Below are 19,996 nucleotides of genomic sequence, written 5' to 3' on the forward strand. Positions count from 1 at the left end.
CTTGGCAGGCTGAAGCCCTTTGTCTTTGAAGAAAAAATAATCCATCTCATTTTTTATGCCACAAGCTGCATTAGTCATCCCCTAGCTTCTGCAGACAACCCAGCCCTAGGTATTGTTTTCTGACAGGCAATCACGCTTGGTAACTGTGAGCTGCCATCTCCTCTTATCAGAGGTAACAGCTCTCTCTGTGATCCCCAATTAATGGGAAAGAGGAAAAAAAGACAACACCCTATTCAAGAGATTTGAAAGCTACCTTAGGAAAGAAGGGGTACATATTTTTAAAAGCAACACTTTGGGTGCCATCTTCTCCCTATCATCGGACCACTTTTCCCTAATTATCATCCCAATGACTTTTGCAAATTAGCATATTCTCCTTCCAGATTCAAATAGCCTGGTCTTCTGCTAGCATTTTCTCTTCTGATAAGACAGAGGTTTTTCAGTATCTGATTTCTCAAGCCAGGGTTTGGACAGGTTGGAATTCTTTGAGGGTAGAAATTCTCTTGAATCAAAATGTTAGCAATGGAAAGGACCTTGGAATTCAGAGCATGGAATGTTCGAGCTGGAAGGAACCTTTGGTTGTCAGATCTCAAAGCACTATCTCCCTTCCAATGGAAGGAATTTTGGGGATCATCTAATCCAATTCTCACATTTTACAGATGAGGAAACTTGAGACTTTGAGAAGTTAAGTGACTCATCCAAGGTTGTGATTAAATAAAGCTAATTAGTAGACTTATAACCTAGGTCCCTGGATGCTAAATTTGGCTCTCATTTCAGCATGAGACTTCCCCAGTCTACTTGGATTAAGCCCATAGAGATCCTGTTTTTGCCATCACCTGCTGGGGAGCGCTCTCCAATACTATCGACTTTTCAGTTGTAGGTCTACCAAGATCACAAAGACATCCTATTCCCTCTTCGGGCTTCAGCTCCAGGCACCCCTCTCTGAAAAAGCAATCTCAGGGGCCACTGTCTTTCAGGGGCTTTCCAGCAAATGGGTCTTACTAATGGCTCTTTCTGACAATCTCATTCATCACACAATTCTGGGCCACCTTGTTCCAGCTGCCTAGTGAATCCCCATCCCAGCTTCTAGTCACTGAATGAGATCTCAGGGCAGGTGTGTGAGATGTTCTTCCTCTCCCTTATGAAGACTGATGTTTCTTTGCCCATGACTATCCATATCAATTAAGATTTGAGCAAAGTGAAATATCCATGCCCCAGTGGATGCATAAAGTCCCTGAGACCTAAACATGGGGGAACTTCTCAGATCTTTCCTCTTTTGGCCATCTAGGAATTGCACAGAATTTCAGAGCTGGAACAGACCTCAGAGGACCTGGGTTTAAATCCCAAGTATTATCTCAAACTAGCTGTTTGACCTTGGGTAAATCACTTAACCTTTTGTGGTCTCAATATCCTACTTTATAAAAGGAACCGGTTTGGATGAGATGAGTTAAGGGTTTATGTTCCACAATCCTGACTACTATTGAGCCATTACAGGGTGAGCAAGGGTAGGGGGGGGGAAGGTCTCCAAGAGTGAGCCTCAGAGGATAAGGCGAGGTAGGAAGAGAGAGGATCCCTTGTTTCTTTCTTGTTCAGACCACGCCTAATGAAGTCTCCTGTTTCACACATGTTTGGCTGCAGCATCCTTGGGGACAAGAACACTTAGACTTCCTACCTCAAAGGCTTGTTCATAGACTCACAGGAGCATGGATTTAGCCCTGGCTGTTGAGTCTAACCCTCTCATTTTACAGAAGAAGAAACCAAGGCTGCATTATCATCTATCTAGAGCTGAGCCCCCTCATGACTCATCTAAGGGCAGACAGTCAGTCAATGACAGAGAATAATCTACAGCCCAAATAGATACAAAGCCAGCTGGTGGGTGCCACTGCCTCCCCACCCCAGGCAGGTACAGAGGTAGGAATTATGGATACCAAGCTAAAATGATTTCAAGAACTTACCCGCTACTGGGGGAACACAACACATGTGTTTGGAAAATATATGTATATACAAATATGTATAAAATGCAAACATACAATAATATATGAAACATATTACAGAAATTTAAAATGTATAATACATAAAACATACAAACCATAGAAAACACATAAATATATACATACAACATATATATGAATATTTGGAGAATCAGTATGTGTTTATAGATGTGTGTTTTGTGTATGTCCATATGTATATTTGGAGAATTGGTATATGTTTATAGATGTGAGGGTTTTTGTGTGTGTGTGAACAAGTATGTTTGGAGAATCAGCATGCTGCAATGCTTTGGGAGCTGGTCTTGAATCAGGAAAACCTGGGTTCCAGCCCAATTTCTGTCACAAACTGGCTGGGTGACTCTAAATGCATTACTTGGCCTCTCAGTGCTCAGTGACGTTCTAAGCCATCAGCTGCAGAAAAAACACCAACCTGTTTTGGGTTCACCCTAGAGCTCCCTATGCCAATGAAATCCCAAATCACTTGGCTGGGGAGGTGGGGAGGGAGGGAGTGCATTCCAGGCACATCTTACAAGGGGAGGGAGCTGGTCTGTAGGGATGGGTACCAGCAAACAGGCTGGAGAGTGTGAAGTGATGTGCAGTAAGTCAGGGAAGAGAGGCTGGGGCAGGATTATTAAGGACTTGAAATGCCAACCAGAGGCATTTGCATTTTATCCTCGAGCCAACAGGGAGGCTCTGACCTGATTCCTCTCCTGAAGAGCTCTCCATGACAACTGGCTGCTTCCCTTCATCCGACCCTCCCTAATTCTAAGACCAGGTCCCCAAGTACAGAGGGAAGGGCAGAATGGGACCATTTGGGAGTCACTCTGGAAACAAAACACCACTCTTCTCCCTCAGGGAACTTGAAAAAAGGGTGTGCGCCAGAGGGTTGGTTTCACTAGTTGTATAATCGCGTCCTGAAAATTCCCTTGCAGTGACTCAGGGCAAGAAGGGTGGGGGGAGAGGAGGAGAACAGCACCCCCCAGAATCAAAGTTAAAATACTTTTAATTTTCCTACAAAGCAAGGCTGCATGTCATCATGCACAGATTCCCCACAACGAGCTGCTTCCAGGCTGCTGCTAGAGGCCAGTGAAGAAGAGAAATGTCCTGAGGCATAGTTTTCCCTTTTCTTCCCCCCCCCCCACTTGATATAATTGCTTCATCCATATTTAAAACTCATGACTGGGAAGCTCTCCCTGGCAGGGCCCTGACGAGATGCTAACAGCTTCCCACATCTCGCTTAGCACCAATCTTCCCTGCTTTCTATTGTCCAGATTATTTGGAGCAAATTAAAGTGAGGAACTCCAGCCAAGGGCCTACCCTTCTTGGGTTGGCTTGCCTCCCCGACGGTGCTCTCCTGCAATCCATTCCCAGGCTCCTCTGGGGCCCCTGTCCCTGACCAGCCTAAGACAACAGCCAGGAGAGCAGGAGTTCAGGTCATTTCCCAGCTGAATGGGGCACTGGAACAGAGGAGCTAGTCTGGGGAGACATGAAGTCAGAGGAGGACGGGGCCCAGGAAGGGGAAGAAACAACAGCAGATACACAGGCAACTCAAAATAGGACAGCCTTGTTTCAGGTTCCATTGAGACCTGTGTTTAATGGATTTTTAACTCCTAACTAGTCTACCTGCTTCCAATCTCTTCCCTATCCAATCTGTCCTGCACATAGCTCAGATTAATGGTCCTAAAGCAGAGCTCTAATCACGTTACTGCCCAGATCGCAAGTCTTCAACAGCTCCCCCTTGTCTACATAGGCTCTTTGGACTGACATTTAAGACCCTCCACAATCTGGCCCCTTCAGCCCTTTCTGGCCTCATCCCCCAATGGTCCTCTTTGTTCACAAGCTGCCACTGTCAGGCAGGTTCATTTACATTTCTCTCCTCATTTCTGCCTGTTTCCTTAGAGGTTTGCCCAGACTGGTTCCCAAGCCCTTGCACAAAATATTCTCCCTGTCTTCTCTGCTCAGCACCATTACCAGTGTTGAGGATGCCCTGCTCCCAGGAGCAAGACGATCTGGGCCCATTCAGACATCAAGTGTTAGACCCTGAATCTGGTTTCATAGTTTCCTCGTTGCCCTCTAATTACATCTTTGTATTCATCCTCTCCCGTAGTCCCAATGCCTACACATAGGAGGTGCTCAAAATTGATTTATCTGGGTCTAAACCTGGGATTTTATTGATGTTGGGAACTCAGGGTACAACATCCTTCCACCGATGAAGATCACCACCTCCCCTAGAACTTGTGGTCTTAGAAAGTTAAGGGCACTGAGAAGTTGAGTGACCTGCCTAGGGTCACACAACTAGTACGTGTCAGAGGGAGAACATGAACCCAATTCTTTCTGACACTTGGGCAGACTCACTACCTACTTTATTGCCTTTCACTCAGCACACAGTATCAGAATAGGAAGTGACCTCAGAAAATGGAATTTAGATCACAGAACGTTAGTGCTAGAAAGAACCCAGAACACAGAAAACAATGTCAGGCTGGCAAGGATTCTTAGACTATAGAATGCTAGAAATAGAAGGAACATGGGAATGTAGAACACAAAATGTCGGAGCCGAAAGGGACTTTAGAGAACACAATGGTAGAGCTAGAAAGAGGCATAATGTAGTCAATCAGTCAGTCAACTAGCATTTATTAAGTGCCCACTATGTGCCAGGCACCATGCTAAGTGTTAGGGTACAAAAAAAAGGCAAAAACAGCACCTGATCTGAAAGAGCTTTGAACTATAGGGAACTTGATAATAATAATAGTTAGCGTTTATATGGCACTTTAAGGTTTGCAAAGCATTTTATAAATATTATCTCTTTGATCCTTATTAAAAACCCTGAGGTAGGTGCTATTATTATCCCCACTTTCCAGATGAGAAAACTGAGGCAGAGAGAGATTAAGTGACTTGTCCAGGATCACAAAGCTAGTAAGTGTCTGAGGCTGAATTTGAACTCAGGTCTTTCTGATGCCAGGTCCAGTGCTCTATTTGCTGTACACCCTGCTGCCTCTGAGAACACAGAACATAGAATATTGGAGCTTGAAGGGACTTGGAAATAGTCCAGTACCCACTTATTCTTCACCTCCCCTCCCCTAACGTCTATTTTACAAATGAGGAAGGCAAGGCCAGGGGAAATGAAGTGATTCAATCTGGTTCATATAGCTTAGACTTCAGGTCGCCTGACATTCAGGCTGGTAAACCTTCTGCTAGAACTTGTTAACCGATTAATTAATAATACCTTCATCCATTTCTTTCCTTCCCACTCCCCATCCCTTCAATGAAAGGACAGGAAAACTTACCATAGCAAAAAAAAAAAAAAAAAAAAAAAAGCTCAAGACTTTTAGTATGATTGACAAGATGAAGAAAGGGGGAAAATAGAGAAGAAACATCACTCATTACCCAGAACCCTCTGTCTTTAAGAATTAGTAGCTTTAAAGACATAATGGTGTCTTTCAGATGGAACAGAGGTAGGGCTCACAATAGTGACAATGTTGTTCTCCACAATGCTTTTCCAAGGGAAGCAGAGATATTAAGGCCACTTTCCACACAATTGATAAAAGGCTACAAACTGTCTAAGCCCCAGCCAGGGGCTGCAAAGCTCACCAGGCTTATGAGGAATAAGGAGGCAATTCTGGGCCAACCTCCTTCTGCAGCTCGCCTCATCATGGGGACTATCAGTCATTATTACATCTCCTAGAATCCTAATGGGCTCCAGCAGCTTAATAATGATTGCAACACCCTGCCTAATGAGGTTGGTACAGCCACTCTGATGTGAATATTCATACATCGGGGGGGGGGCCAGGGTGGGCTTGTTCTCTTGATTAACAGGTTGTGGGCCTGCCCTGAGTTTCCAAGACATCTTCCTGAAGCCAAAGATGGAAAAAAGGAGGAGGGGGAAAGGGGAAGCGAGGGGAAATCAAATTATATCCTTATTTCAAGCAGAGTAAATGAATTTGACTTTATGTGATCAAAGATGGGGGGGGTCTTCCTAATTAGTCACGGAAGCACTCACACAGGGACACAGAATCTGAACATGCCTCTAGCCCCCACCCCTTCCATCCCCATCACTTTTCAGATAAGTGTTAGGGATGGGAAATGAAACGTAATTAAAATTTGTCAATCTGATGCACTCTCCATTGATGGAGTTTGATATTTCAGCTCTTATTCGCCTTTCTTCTTTCCCCTCTCTCCCCCTCTTAGCTCCCTGGCTCCTATCGGTGCCAGCCAATCCCCTGCCAGTAGGGAGGAAAAGCAGGGTACAAGAATCATTTTTGTTTTCAAGCACTACCCTAGAGCTACGAGCATTGGCTTTAGATCAAAATGACGCTAGAGGATCAATTCCATTCAGCAAATGTTTATTAAGTGCCTACTATGTGCAAGGCACTCGGCTAAGTTCTGGACACACATGAACGTGACAAGGGTCTGTGATTTTCTAGGGTAGGGAAGCTTCTGATTTGGGGTCACCTTCTGAGATGCAGATCTCAATTCAATTACAGAGTTTTTTAACCTGGGGTATTTGTAATTATTAAAAAAATTTTTTGACAGGTATATTTCAGTATAATTTGTTTCCTTTGTAATAATTTATTTTATTATGTTTATCTAAGAATCCTTCTGAGAAGGGGTCCCTAGGTTTCACCATATTGCCAAAGGAGTCCATGACACAAAATAATTAAGAATCCCCCACCCAAAGGCCATGGTATAATGGATAGAGTTCTGAACTTAGGAAGTTGTTGTTTAGTTGATTAGTGGTATCTGACTCTTTGTGAACTCATTTGAGGCATTTTTGGCAAAGATATTGGATAGGCTCACACCATTTCTTTCTCTTACAAATGAGGCAAACAGAGTTAAATAACTTTCCCAGGGTCACACAGCTAGGAATTATCTGAGGTTGAATTTGAACTCAGATCCTCCTGACTCCAGGGTCAGTGCTCTATTCACTTCAACACCTAGCTGCCTAAGGACTTAGGAAGACCTGAGTTTAAATCCTTCCTCAAACACTTATTAGCTATGTGACTCTGGGCAAGTAATTTAACCTCTTTCAGCCTCAGTTTCCTTATCTGTAAAATGGGGATAATAATAGTACTTATCTCATAGGGCTGTTGTGAAGATAAGATGAGACAACATTTGTAAAATACTCTGCAAACCTTAGAGAACTACAGAAATTCTAGGCATCACCATCATCATCATCATCACCACCACCATTATCACCATCATCATCAACATCATCACCATAATCACCTTCATCATCATCATCGTCATCATCATCTAGGACCTGTGACTTACCAGTGTGGAGAAACTCCCAGAGTGGAAACATCCTCCATATATGCCAATTGCAACCTATCTATAAGTTGATAGATATGTCCTAGGGAGTTGCTTGAAGCACACTTTCTTAGAGTCATACAAGCTATTAAATTCCAGAGGTGTGATTGGAATGCAGGGCTTTCTGACTCCATGTCCAACATTCTATTTACAGCACCAGGTTACTCCTATAGTGCTGAGGTTCTGGAGCTGGAAGGACAGAAATGATACAGTCTCTGCCCTAAAATCTGAAGGAACCACCATTTTATTGGGGAGGGAGTGGAGAATGGTGGTCATGGTGGTACAGATAGGCATAATACAGAATAAGGAGTGGTGGGGGCAAAGGAGAGATGGAAACAAAACGTAGTAGGAAAATTTAAGGAGAAAACACTGCTGGGGGTGGGGAGCTAAAGATCCATTAGTCCAAAGCTTTCATTTTCCACATCAGGAAACTGAGGCTGGACCAGTTTTGGGTAGGATGGTCAAAGTCTGTCCTTTATCTCTTTGACTCCTCCTACCTCTTTTCTTCCTTTTCAGCTTCCCTTTGCTTCTTTTCCCTCCCCCTACTTATTGCATCCTTCCCCTGTTACTTGTCACTCTGGAAAGCAGCTCCTCCACCTGGGGCTATTAGTGGTATTGTACACCATTCTTTGGGCTCTACGAGGTAGCTGTGTGACTTGGGAGCATCTCACTTGACTTTCCTGAGCCTCAGTTTTCTTTTCTGTGAAATGCAGATAATATTGCTACCTCCCTCATGGTGGCAATTGTCATGAGGATGAAATGATATAATAGATAGAAAGTGCTTTGGAACTATAAAATGCCATAGAAATGTGGGTTATAACTAGATTCTGGCCTAGGGGGAGGCAGTAAGCCAGGCCATATGATAAAGATAGGGGGAATATATCCAGAGATGCTTTTTAACACGGCATAAATGTACATGATTTAATGACCCCAAGCTTCTCGTGGAAACCAAAGGCCATCTTTTGTTTGAACATGGATATTCTTCTGGTAATGCTACATGGCTGGAAAACATGTAATGCTGCTGAAGAATTAAACAGTTCCAAAGAATTAAAATGTTGACTGTCCTAAAGGGCCAAGGAAGGCATGAGTAGGCTGCTGCATGTGACTAATGAAGAGACAGAAAGAGACAGTATGAAAGATGTCATCAAAGAAATATATGATGAGTAGTCATGGATGGAGAGGGGGCCAAGGCAGTGTGGGAAGGGGAATATTGTGAAATTAGACAGAGATGTAGGTGGTTTTACCAGACTAAGAGTTTTATATTTTATGTTAAATGGAATAGGAGGACGCTGAAGGTTCCTGAGCCCACTACAGAGGGTCCCCATGGAGGATTTATAGGAGAACATGGACAAGAAATGCAGGATACTGAAAGGCTGGAATGGGATGCAAGTTGACCCATTAGAGGAAGAGAGTATCCACATTAGTGAAAAGACAGAGATAAAAAAGATTTGACTGAAGCCTTCTCCTCCAGCCCAAATTCCTGTCCCGTGCCCCCAGTGCACTGAGTGCAGGTAGCGTGGGTCTCCCACTACATCTATGGCTAGACGTATATGCTTCCCTTCACTCCTCAAATGATTCAGATGTATCCCCTGGCTCCCTTTCCAGTTTTTGAACCATAATCAAAGCATCTCTATCACTATGCCTGAAAAGGAGGTGTCAATCTTCGCCCCTATGGCTCCACTCACCATTTCTGTAATTTTCCACATCAAAATACCACCATCACCATCACTCCCCCTAAAGTTTTGAAGTAGAATGTAAGCTTCTGGAGGGGTAGGGGCTATCTTCACCTTGATACCTGTATCCCCACCACTTAACACATTGCTTGGGCTGTTCTAAGGTTTTGCTTTTCTGTTCATTTCTTAACATAAAAATGTGCATTTTTAATGCTAGAAAATTCCACTCTCTATGAGCTCTAGGCATTGATTTGGTGATGAGTTAAAAAGAGGGACTGTGAGGTTTTGGACCTGGAGTCACAAGACCTGGGTTTGAATCCTGGTTCCGGTTCTCAGTAACTTGGTAACCACAGCCTTTAGTTTTCTCATTTGACAAATGAAGGGATTGGACTAGACAATTTCTAAGATCTTTTTCTAGTTCCAACATTCTCTGCTCCATGTTCCAGAGTCTCTCCCAGCTCTGACATTCTCTGGGCTGCCACATTCACTAGCTATAGCTCTGAATCCTTCCAGTGAAAGAGGGAGCCTGGTCCGGTAGACAGAAGGCCCTGATTTGTTTAATACCTTAACCAGGAAGTGTTAAGCAGAGGGAGTCTCTTCCAGTACCCCTGCCTGGGAATTCTTCTAGGAATGGGTGGTGAAAGTTTGCTGGAGGCTAATTAACAGCCTCCCTGTTTCATCCCTTTGTGTGCATCCACATCACCATTCCTTGGTCCTCTGTTCCCACCTCCCCATGTACTCAAACTGCTCCACTGTGAGAGAAGGGAAAGAGGAAGAGAAATATGGGGAAGGGAGGGAGGAAGGGAAAGATGGAAAAGGGGAGAAAGGGGAAGGGGAAGGGGAAGAGGAAGGAGGAAGGAGGAAGGGGAGGGGAAAGAGAAGAAGAAGGGGAAAATGGGGAAGGGGAAGGTAGAGGCAGCCCTGTTTACTCCTGATCGGTGACATTTTAGAACTCCTGGCACGTAGGTGCTCCAATGCAAGAGGCGTTTGGTATCTCAGTGAGCAGATGCTGCGTCACCAGCAGACTTTGCAGGCTGCAGACCTGGGCTGGCCTCCTGGAGACCACTAGGGGCCCGAGAGCAGATGGCTTATCTCAGAGTCTAATTATCAGTGCTGACTGAAGCCTCCAGTCGGGCCTGCTCCTCGCCTCACAACAGAATTGTTTTCTTTCTTTCTTTCTCTTCCTTTTATTTTTTTTTTCCTTCTAGGTGCACTGAGGGTGGTAGAGAAAGGGAGGAGGGTAGTATAGACAGAGCAGAGAAGGCCAGACTGGTCAGCATCTGCATTTCCAACAGAGGCAGAAGGTTGAATGGGGGCTATACCCCGAACGTTTACATGGTGGTGACGGGGGACACCTTTCCTCCTGAGGTAGCGGTGAAATTTCCTCCCTTTGGCTTCTTGGGTCCTCTACTACCCTGTGCTCAACAGCCCCTGGGTTAGCTCCCCTCACTTCCCCCCCTAAGAGTTCATTCCCATCACTATCACTGCAGGGAGGAGGATGGTCTATGCCTCCCTGCCACACATCCCCTCACTGAATTTGCCCCAGACACAAATATTCCTCATTGTGTCTCTAGCGGGGGAAGGGGTGCTCTAAGAGGAGGTGGCATGGAGGATTTTTTTTTAGGGTGGGAGGATCGGGGTTGGGGGAGAGGCTCATGAGAACCGACTGAGGATTATTCAATTAGATTCGATACAATGCAAACATCTTTAAGAGCCTGCTCTGGGAAGGATATTGAGCTAGGGTCTCATGGGATCTGTTGGAGGAGAGGGGGAACATTTAGCCTGGAGAAGGGGGAAACAGGATACCTCTCTTCAAGAATGTGAAGGTCTGCCCTGGGGAACATATGGGGTCAGACTTGTTTTACTCAGTCCCAGAGGGCAGAAGTTGGGTCAGAGGGCCCAGAGGGATTGGGGGCAGGATAAGGAGAATGCAAGGTACAAGGTAACAGGGGCAGAGGAGAGCCAGGGGGTGAATCCCATACAGATTCTGCTCTGAGCCAGAGGGCATACAGCTGGTCCTAACATTTGATATTCTGGGTCCTAGCATCCTGATCTGAAGACACAGGGAAGAGAATGTATGGAGGATGGCTAGACAGGATCATAGCAGTAGCAGAAGTGCTGAGAGGGACCTTCCAGGTGGTCTACTCCAACCCCCTCATTTACAGATATGGAAACTGAGGCCCAGAGAGGTTACAGGCTTTGCTCAAAGTCATAAAAATAGTAAGAAGAGGAGCCAGAATTCAAACCCAGGTCATTTGGCTACAAATTCAGTGCTCTTTCTGCAAGTCAATTAACCTCTATTTGCCTCAGTTTCCTCATCCATAAAATGGGGATAATAATAGCACCTACCTCCCAGGGTTGTTATATATACTGTGTGTGTGTGTGTGTGTGTGTGTGTGTGTATGTGTGTGTGTATAACAGATACACAGATAAAAAACACAAAATATATACCAAACACACTGTAATCTTTTGGGGGAAAGTACTACTAACTCGGGAAAGCAGAAGATTTGTAAGAGCTGGCATTTGAATTAAGCCTTGGGAGGAGACAGGGATTCATGAAGCAGAGGTGAGCAGGAAGGGCCCTGCAGGCTAAGCTTGGGTAAGGGAGTTGGAGTGCTATGTACAGGGAGGGCAAAAAACAGGACTGAATAAAACTGGGAGGAAGGCGCAAGTCAATTCTATCCCAGGGTCTATTTCTTCACTTGCAAAATAAAGAGACTGAATTCTGGATGATCTCTACAGTCTCATTGCTGACATTCCATTTTATTTTTTTTTAAATATTTTTCCCCAATTACATGTTAAAAACAATTTTTAAAACATTAAAAAAAGTTTTGAGTTCCAGATTCTAACCCTCCCTCCCCTCCCCACTTCCTGAGAGGTAAGCAATCCAATATAGTTTATACACAATATTCCCTTTTCCAAGGAGGCCCCTTCCAGCTTGGACTGTGATGCCCCATCCCCTTTGTCTGGGGCATCTCTCATTCTTTACTTGTCCAAGTCTGATTATGGCTGTTTACTCCTTTCCCTTAGATGCTCTCTCCCCTGCTGACAGCCACCAAAACAAAAATTCCTGGCCCCGCTTCACCCCAGGCCTAACCGATCTTATTTTCTATTCCCTGGAGGGCTTTTCTGTCCATTAATTCCCCACTAAGGTATTACTTTATAGTAGGCTTAAAGTGCTACTCAAATGAGTAAAGTGCTTTGAAATTTTATACACACACACACACACATATATATATACACAAAGCCACATACATATACACATATACATCTATATACATACATACATACACACATACATATAAATATGCACACACATATATTGGTTGATTGTTGTTCTTCATTCTTGAAGAGAACCAAAATGACATCACTACATCAGGGTCAAACTATGGCTAATCAGACCAATAGGAGCTCAGAAGGCGCTATCACATGTCGGGCACAAATAGTCCACAGGAACATTTGCAGTGGAGATGCCTTTAAATTTTTGAATTTCATGTTTCCTTTAAGCTACTGCAATTGTGCTTTGCTCATAAAGTATAGGACTTCTCTGTATGTGTGTGTGTGCATATACATACACACACATATATATATACACACACATATATACATGTATGTATATATGTTTGCCATTAATATTATTGTTATTGTTGTTATCTTTATAGGGCATTCTTACTGGAGACTATTTTAAAATGTCTTTAAAGGACAAAGGGCTGACTAACAGTGGAGTTTTAGGCACTAGGGTGGACTGTGGGGGAGATATTTTTAGAAAGAAGTCCTGCAAATCCTGCTCTTAGGTAGCCCCTGATTCATAAGACCAAGCCAGACCCTTTATTTCTCTTCTTCTTCCAGCTCATTAGTCCTCTGGCTGTTTTATTGCCAGGGAAGTTGAGCAAGGAAGTAATAAAAGAAGATTCAAGTCAATCTGATCAGCTCTGTAGCAGCTGCTCTAGAATGAAAAAAAAAAATGTTTCATGGGGAAGGGTCTTGTAATCACTGATAAAATAAAGCTTTCCAGGATTTCAGCCCTGAAGTGGAATTCTGGTTTGCCATTAGCACTCTATCATCTATGGGCAATCAACCAATCAAGTATTAATTAAGACCTACTATGTGCCAGGGGCTGAGGATTCAAAAACCAAAATGGAATGGCCCTTGCCTTCTTGGAACTTACATTCTATTGGGAGAGATAGCATTACACCTAAGTAGACGTAAAATAAAAACACATAATTTTTTGAAGGGGGATAGCACTAGCAACTGGGGGAATCAGGAAAGGCTTCCTGTCCAAGATGATACTTGTGCAGAGTTCTGAAGGAAATAAAGAATTTAGTAAATAGGAAGATTATTTCAGTCATGTGGGACACAGCCATTGCAAAAGGTTGACAGGCAGGAGACAGAGTGGGAAGGTTGAGTCACTTGGCCTTTCCCAGACTCGGCTTCCCCATTCATAAAATAGGAAAAAAAATGTTTCCACTTCCTACCCTGCAGGGCCATTGTGAGGAAAAGTGCTCTGCGAAACCTGGAAAAAAAGCTTGGGCGAATATGAGTTGTCATCAAGATATCAAATCTCCTGGAGCTCCCAATTCCCCATTAATAACTGAATAATTCGGAGCTGTGACAGAAAGTTCAGAGAACTAGAGGGCCAACGTGGAAAAAGCATTTTGGCTTCGTACCTTTAGAGCATCACTGGAAACAACGAAGGAGGGCGGGGCTCAGCGCAGGGATTTAGAGGGAGCTGCTCCATCATCACGCCCTCTCGGACTCTCCCCTGCGGTCTCATTAGGGATGCAGGGATGAGAGAAGATAACTGGGGCATGTTGCCACCTCTTTTGCCTATCCTCCAGTGGGTCGGGGTTCATTTTCTGATCTTCCGCCTCACCTCAGCGCCCCCCACCCTCCCATCGTCATTCACTGATAACCAAAACTTGGGGTTTGTGAGAGAGCCGCTGCAGAGGCAGGTAACTGGGCAGCAGGACTGATTTGGTCCAGACGCAGAGGTGGGGAAGCTGCAGCCTCGAGGCCACATATGGCCCTCCAGGTCCTCAGGTGCGGCCCTTTGTGGCGTCGAGGCCGCAGGCTCTCTACCCCCGGTCCAGAGGGGCAGAACGCACTCTGGATGTGGAGTCCAAGGTGAGGATGGATTCCTGGCTGACCTCGGGAAGATCTCTGGTCCTTCCCTCACCCTCAGTTTCCTTAATCTGTAGAACGAAGGGGTTAATTCGCTGTGTTCGAGGTTCCTACCGGGTCTACATCTCACATTATTATACAAGATTGTAGGAGGCTACAGTTTCCAACACTCTCAACCCAGCTGGGCTTCCCACGCCTCATCTGGGAAAAGGGACCTGATTTAACTAGCCTGCATTACTAGTCAAGTAGGGATCCCATTTTATAGTTGAAAAAATTAAGGCTCGGAGATGAAATTATTTGCCTAGAGGTATAGCCTGGCCCAGCAGGGGCTGTATTTCGAGTCTGTGCTGAAATCCTAGCTCTGCCATACTGTGGGACTCCTGATTTCTCTGGAACTCAGTTTCCTCATCTATAAAATGACAGAATAGGATTAGATAACGCCAGAGCTTCCTATTGGCTCTTCATGTGTCTATGAAATGACCTGAGTCTCCAAGACCAACATTATTTCCTCCCCCCAAAAGAAAGGAAAACAGCTCTGTCTTTCTTGACTATAGCCCGTGTGAGTAGTGAAATTAATACAGTCCTTCAGGATTTGGAGTTCCTGTAACTAGTGAAACCTGCATGCAACGCGGAGCAGGAGCCTGAGGGCAGAAGCCTCAAAAGACCTCGCAAACCACACTAGATCGTCCCACACCCCAGCCCCCACCCCCTTACTGTCTCCATGGCCCCGCCGACAGAGGTTCCCCCAGGGCTTCTGGACTCCAGAACGATGTCTTTCCCCAGGCTTCTGAACTTTTGACGGGAACGATTTCTGACTTAGTGCTTCAGCGGGTGGCCTTGGCTCCCTAGCAGGTTGGCAGGTACCTTTCCATCAGGGGGGCGGAGGTGGATGTGTCAGATTGGGGACCAGCAGGCTTGAGCTGGTTCAGGAAGCCTGTAGGAGAGCGTCATCCCTGCAGATCAGAGCCTGAAAGAGTGTCAGTTACTTACAATCCCCAAGTTTGGGGGGACTGACCAGGACCCCAAGGTTAAGCGTCCAGAAGGCCAGAGTTCAAACCCCAGTTCTGCCCACACTAGCTTGGACAAGTCACTCTAAACTTCAATTTTCTCATTTGTAAGAGCCATACCTGTAGTACCTGCCTCATAGGGTTGTGTGAGTATCCAATGAAATCACAGATGCAAAGTACTATATATAAGTATGAGTTCTTCCTGCTTGAGACTCACCATAAACCTTTTTTGAGACAAACAGATATGATTACACCTGTTTTACAAGTGGGGAAAATAAGTCACAGATAGTTGCTTGGTGGATTTCAAATACTGGAAGGAATGTCACAGTTGCCAACTTATCCCAGGTGGTGGCAGAGGGCAGAATAGAATCAGTGTGTGAAAGTTGGAGGAAGGCCAATTTCTACTCAATACTGAGAATAACTTCCTAGCAATGAAAGTAGTCTGAAGATGGAATGGGCTGCCTGGTTGGAGTCTGTACCACTCACTGTCTGACAGACATGTTGTAGGGGGGTTTCAGGTTTCAGGCATGGGTTGGATAAAGGGTTTTAATTTGGGGTCTATGGATACATTGCAAGGGGTCCATGATTTGGGTTTAAAAAAAAACTATTTCAGAAGAAATGGTTTCCTTTGTATCCCATGTATTTTATCTTATGCATTTTAAAACATGATTCTGAGAAGGCATCCCAGCCCTTCATCAAACAGCTGCCAGAAAGGTCTGGGACACAAAAAAGGGGAAGAATACCTGGACTGGAGCATCTCTGGCATTCTATGTGCTAAGTTCTCTTCTTGCTTTGACGTTCTTTGTCCTACTCTCATGTGGACAGAGATGGAAGAGACCTCAGAGGTCACGTATGACAGGGCTTCTTAAACTTTTTCCACTCATGATCCCTTTTCTTGGTTCAGCAGTATTTGCTGGCACTGTGTGGCCCGAGGGCATGCACAGTGCAGAGTGCACATGCTTTGTGTTCAGAACCAAGGCTGCAGTGAAGTTGCCCGATGCAACACAGGTAAGCGCAGCCAGTAACACTTCTGATTCATTACGCGTTTGATTTTTAATTATTTTTTGGAACCCATATGGGTTCATGACCCACAGTTTAAGAAGCACCGATAGTCTAACACTTTCATTTTACAAATGAAGAAACTGAAGTCCATCAGAGCCAGAACATTAGATCTTCCATTAGATCAGGAGCTCCTGAAGGGCAGGGACTGTCTTCTGCCTCTTTTTGCATCCCAAGTACTTAGCCCACTGCCTGGCACATAGTAGGTGCTTAATAAATGATTACTGACTGCCTGATTTTCCCAATGTCATACAGATAGCTAATGGCAAAGTCAAGGTTTGAACCTTATCATGGAACTCCAAATCCAGAACTCTTTCCACTGCACTGGACTGGCCTTCCAGGGCTAACATGTATAAAGATCCCTTCCAGCTCCACCCTTTTTTGGTTTTGGCCATTACACAGAGAAACCAGAGTATCTATTCTTGCTACACGGCTGAGGTCCTTCTATTAGATATAATCTGAAAAACAATGTCAGCAGAGTGCCTAGAATCTAACTTGTTTCTTCTGGTTTCTTGGTGCAGGAAGGAAAAAACAAACAAACCTTTGGCTTTGTTTTTCAGGGTTGAAGACAGAGCGATGATAGATGGATAGAGATAGATGATAAAGATAGATGATAGATAGAAATAGATAAATGACAGATGGATAGTTGCCAGTTGACCCCTTCTCTGCAATTTACACTAAGAATTACCCAGAGCACTGAGAGTTTTAAATGACTTTCTCAGCATCATATAGCCAGTATGTGTCATGGGTGGGATTTAAACTCAGGTCTTCCTAGTTTCAAGGCTAACTCTATTCTCTTTGCTTCTTTCTCTCTCTCTATCCCTCCCTTTCTCTCTCTCTCTCTTTCTTTCTTACCTTCCTTTCTCCATGCCACCCCTTCCCTCATATGTGTGTGCTGGATTTGGAATCAGAAAGACCTGAGTTGAAAGCCAACCTCAGACACTGACTAACCATGAAACCCAAAGTAAATCATGGAAATATTCTGTGCCTTAGTCTCCTGAGCTCTAAAGAGGGACAATAATAGCACCCTCCACTCAGGGTTGTTGTGAGGATCAAATGAGATCATATTTGCAAAGTGCTTCACAAACTTAAATCACTTTATAAATGCTAGTGATGATGATGACAATGACGATGATGACAGACTGGACTAGATTACCATGGAGGTCACAATCTTTCTGACTCCAGATCCATCACTTGAACACTATGCTACCCAGCTGCCTTACAATTCTGTGACAGAGGCATGATAAATATTATTATCCTCATTTTACAAAATGAAGAAACTGAGGTACAGGCAGCTTATCATAGTAGATAGAGAACTGGTGTTAAAGACATAAAGACACGGTCTCAGCCTCCATCTCTGACGTACCTTGGCTGTGTGACCCTGGGCAAATCATTTGACCTCTTGGGTGTTCTCAGAAATTCCTTAAGATTCTAAGTTATAGAGCAGATGTTGACCTACATTGCTAGAGGGAATTTCCTCCCTCACCTGGGAGGGACCTGTATAGTGAAATACAGGTACAAGCCCTATCCACATTGCTGGTAAATGTTAGAGATGGGACATGAACCCAGGCCTCTCCACATTCCCATCCCAGTGTTTTTCTCATTATAAGACAATATTTCCCTTCTAAAGGAGATAACATATAAAAATTATTTACAAACCATAGAGTGATAGATACATATATTATAGATGTCAACTATTACTATAATTTTATTTGTCTTATCTTTTTTCAATGGGGCTCAGATAGAAACAGTCCTGGGACAAGTTGGCATCCTGCTAATGTTCTATGGACTACTGCTCAGGTAGATTAAAAAAACCCCCACAACACTATTTTTGGTAGTTGAATAAAAGTATCAGAATGTCAGCTCATCCCCTGTGGGTGCCCTGCCAGCATCCTCAGTACAAATGCAGCAGCATAAGCAGACAGGATGAGAAGTATAATGTATACCACAGCCTGTTCCCATATGATTTTGATCTCCTCTGCTAGGACTCTAGATTTTGAAAGAAAGATTATTATGATTTCTATTACTATTGTCATTATTTCCAACTGTCTGTTGAATATTCAATTCAACAAGGATATCTGGGATTCCTAGTATATGTAGCATGCCATTCTAGGTGCTGGACAGCTCCAAATGTATGTTATGTATTCACCCTCTTTCCCCTAAACAGGTTCGTAGGTTCCTTTTTTGTTTCCAATGGCATTGCCATTCTCCCCGTCATCGGGATTCAAACCTTGGGAGTCCTCTGAATCTTCCTTCCCCTATTCTCCCTTTGTAAGGTACTTTGCTAGGTTTCATCTAGTCTACCTTCATATTATGTCTCACTTCCATCTCTTCCACTGGTCACAACAACAGTTCAGGCCTTATTATCCATCATCTGGCCTTCTGTAATAGCCTCCTGATTGGTACTCCTATGTGATCATTTTCCTTTCGAATCCACCCTTCCCAGAGCTATGTACCAATCTTCTTCATGCTCAGGCCTGCTCATGTTAATGGTCTACTCTAAAACCTTCTGTGACTCCCCAACACCTCAACTATAAAAGAGTTGAAATACCTCCCTACTATTTAAGGTCACTCACAATCTGACTTTGACCTACCTTTTCAGCCTAATTGTGCTCTGTTCTTGCCTGCTTTGGACATAATGTGTGTGTTTTCCTTCCAGATCTAGCTCCTCTGTGACTCCCTATTGCTGTAAGTGATCTTTCCAATCTTCAAAGGTTTTCTTGAGGATCAGGGATCACGGGAGGCTTTGTAGATGAGGAAACTGATTCTCAGACAGGGGTAGTGACTTGCCCCATGGGGCTGGTATGTCACACATTTCTCTAGGGCTTTAAGGCTCACAAAGCACTTTCATCAAAACAATTCTCTGAAATGGGTAGAACAAGTAACATTCTCCCCATTTTACAGATAAGAAAACTGGTACTTAAAGAGGTATCATGATGCTCCATGGTTATAGTGATCATAGGATCTGTTTTTAATTTTATTTTTTCAAATAACAAGCATTTATTTCTCTTTCTCCCACCTCCTCTAACTCAGCTTGGGGGAAAAAAACAACCACCACCATCACTTTGGTAACAAATATACATAATCAAGCAAAACCAATTCCCACATTGGCCATGTCATATATATATATATATATATATGTATATATATGTATGTACATATACATGTACATATATATGCACATATACATATATGCACACACATACATGTACATATACATGTATGTGTGTATACACACATAAACATATACATATACATGTATGTATGTGTGTATACACACATAAATGTATACAGACATACATAAAATATTATATTAGTTATATGGGTATGTATATATTTTATAACTATATGGGCATGTATACATATGAAATGTTGATTATATGTATGTGTGTGTGCATATACATAAATATACATGCATATACACACATAGCAAGGCAGTGCAGTAGATAGACTGCCAGGCCTGGAGTCAGGAAGATTCATCTTCATGAGTTCAAATCTGGCCTCAGACACTTTCTAGATATGTGACCCTGGGCAAGTCACTTAAGGCTATTTGCCTTGGTTTCCTCATTTGTAAAATGAGCTGGAGAAGGAAATGGCAAACTACTATAGTATCTTTGCCAAGAAAACCCAAAATGGAGTCACAAAGAGTTGGACACAACTGAAATGACTGAATAACTATATAGATACACACATATGCATATATACATATACATACTCACACATACATATGTAAAGAGGGAGAGAGACAGAGACAGAGACAGAGAGAGACACAGGGAGAGAGACAGAGAGAGACAGAGAGAAAGAAGAAGAAGAAGAAGAAGAAGAAGAAGAAGAAGAAGAAGAAGAA

The 19,996-nt window shown here is 43.7% G+C and overlaps 1 pseudogene; it reads right to left on the bottom strand.

Moving 5' to 3' along the window:
* Positions 1-19,996, bottom strand: part of LOC114024624 — a 356,699-nt pseudogene that overhangs the window by 160,918 nt on the left and 175,785 nt on the right.

Source organism: Vombatus ursinus, unplaced genomic scaffold, assembly GCF_900497805.2.
Source record: "Vombatus ursinus unplaced genomic scaffold, bare-nosed wombat genome assembly UNPS02014822.1, whole genome shotgun sequence".
NCBI lineage: Eukaryota > Metazoa > Chordata > Mammalia > Diprotodontia > Vombatidae > Vombatus > Vombatus ursinus.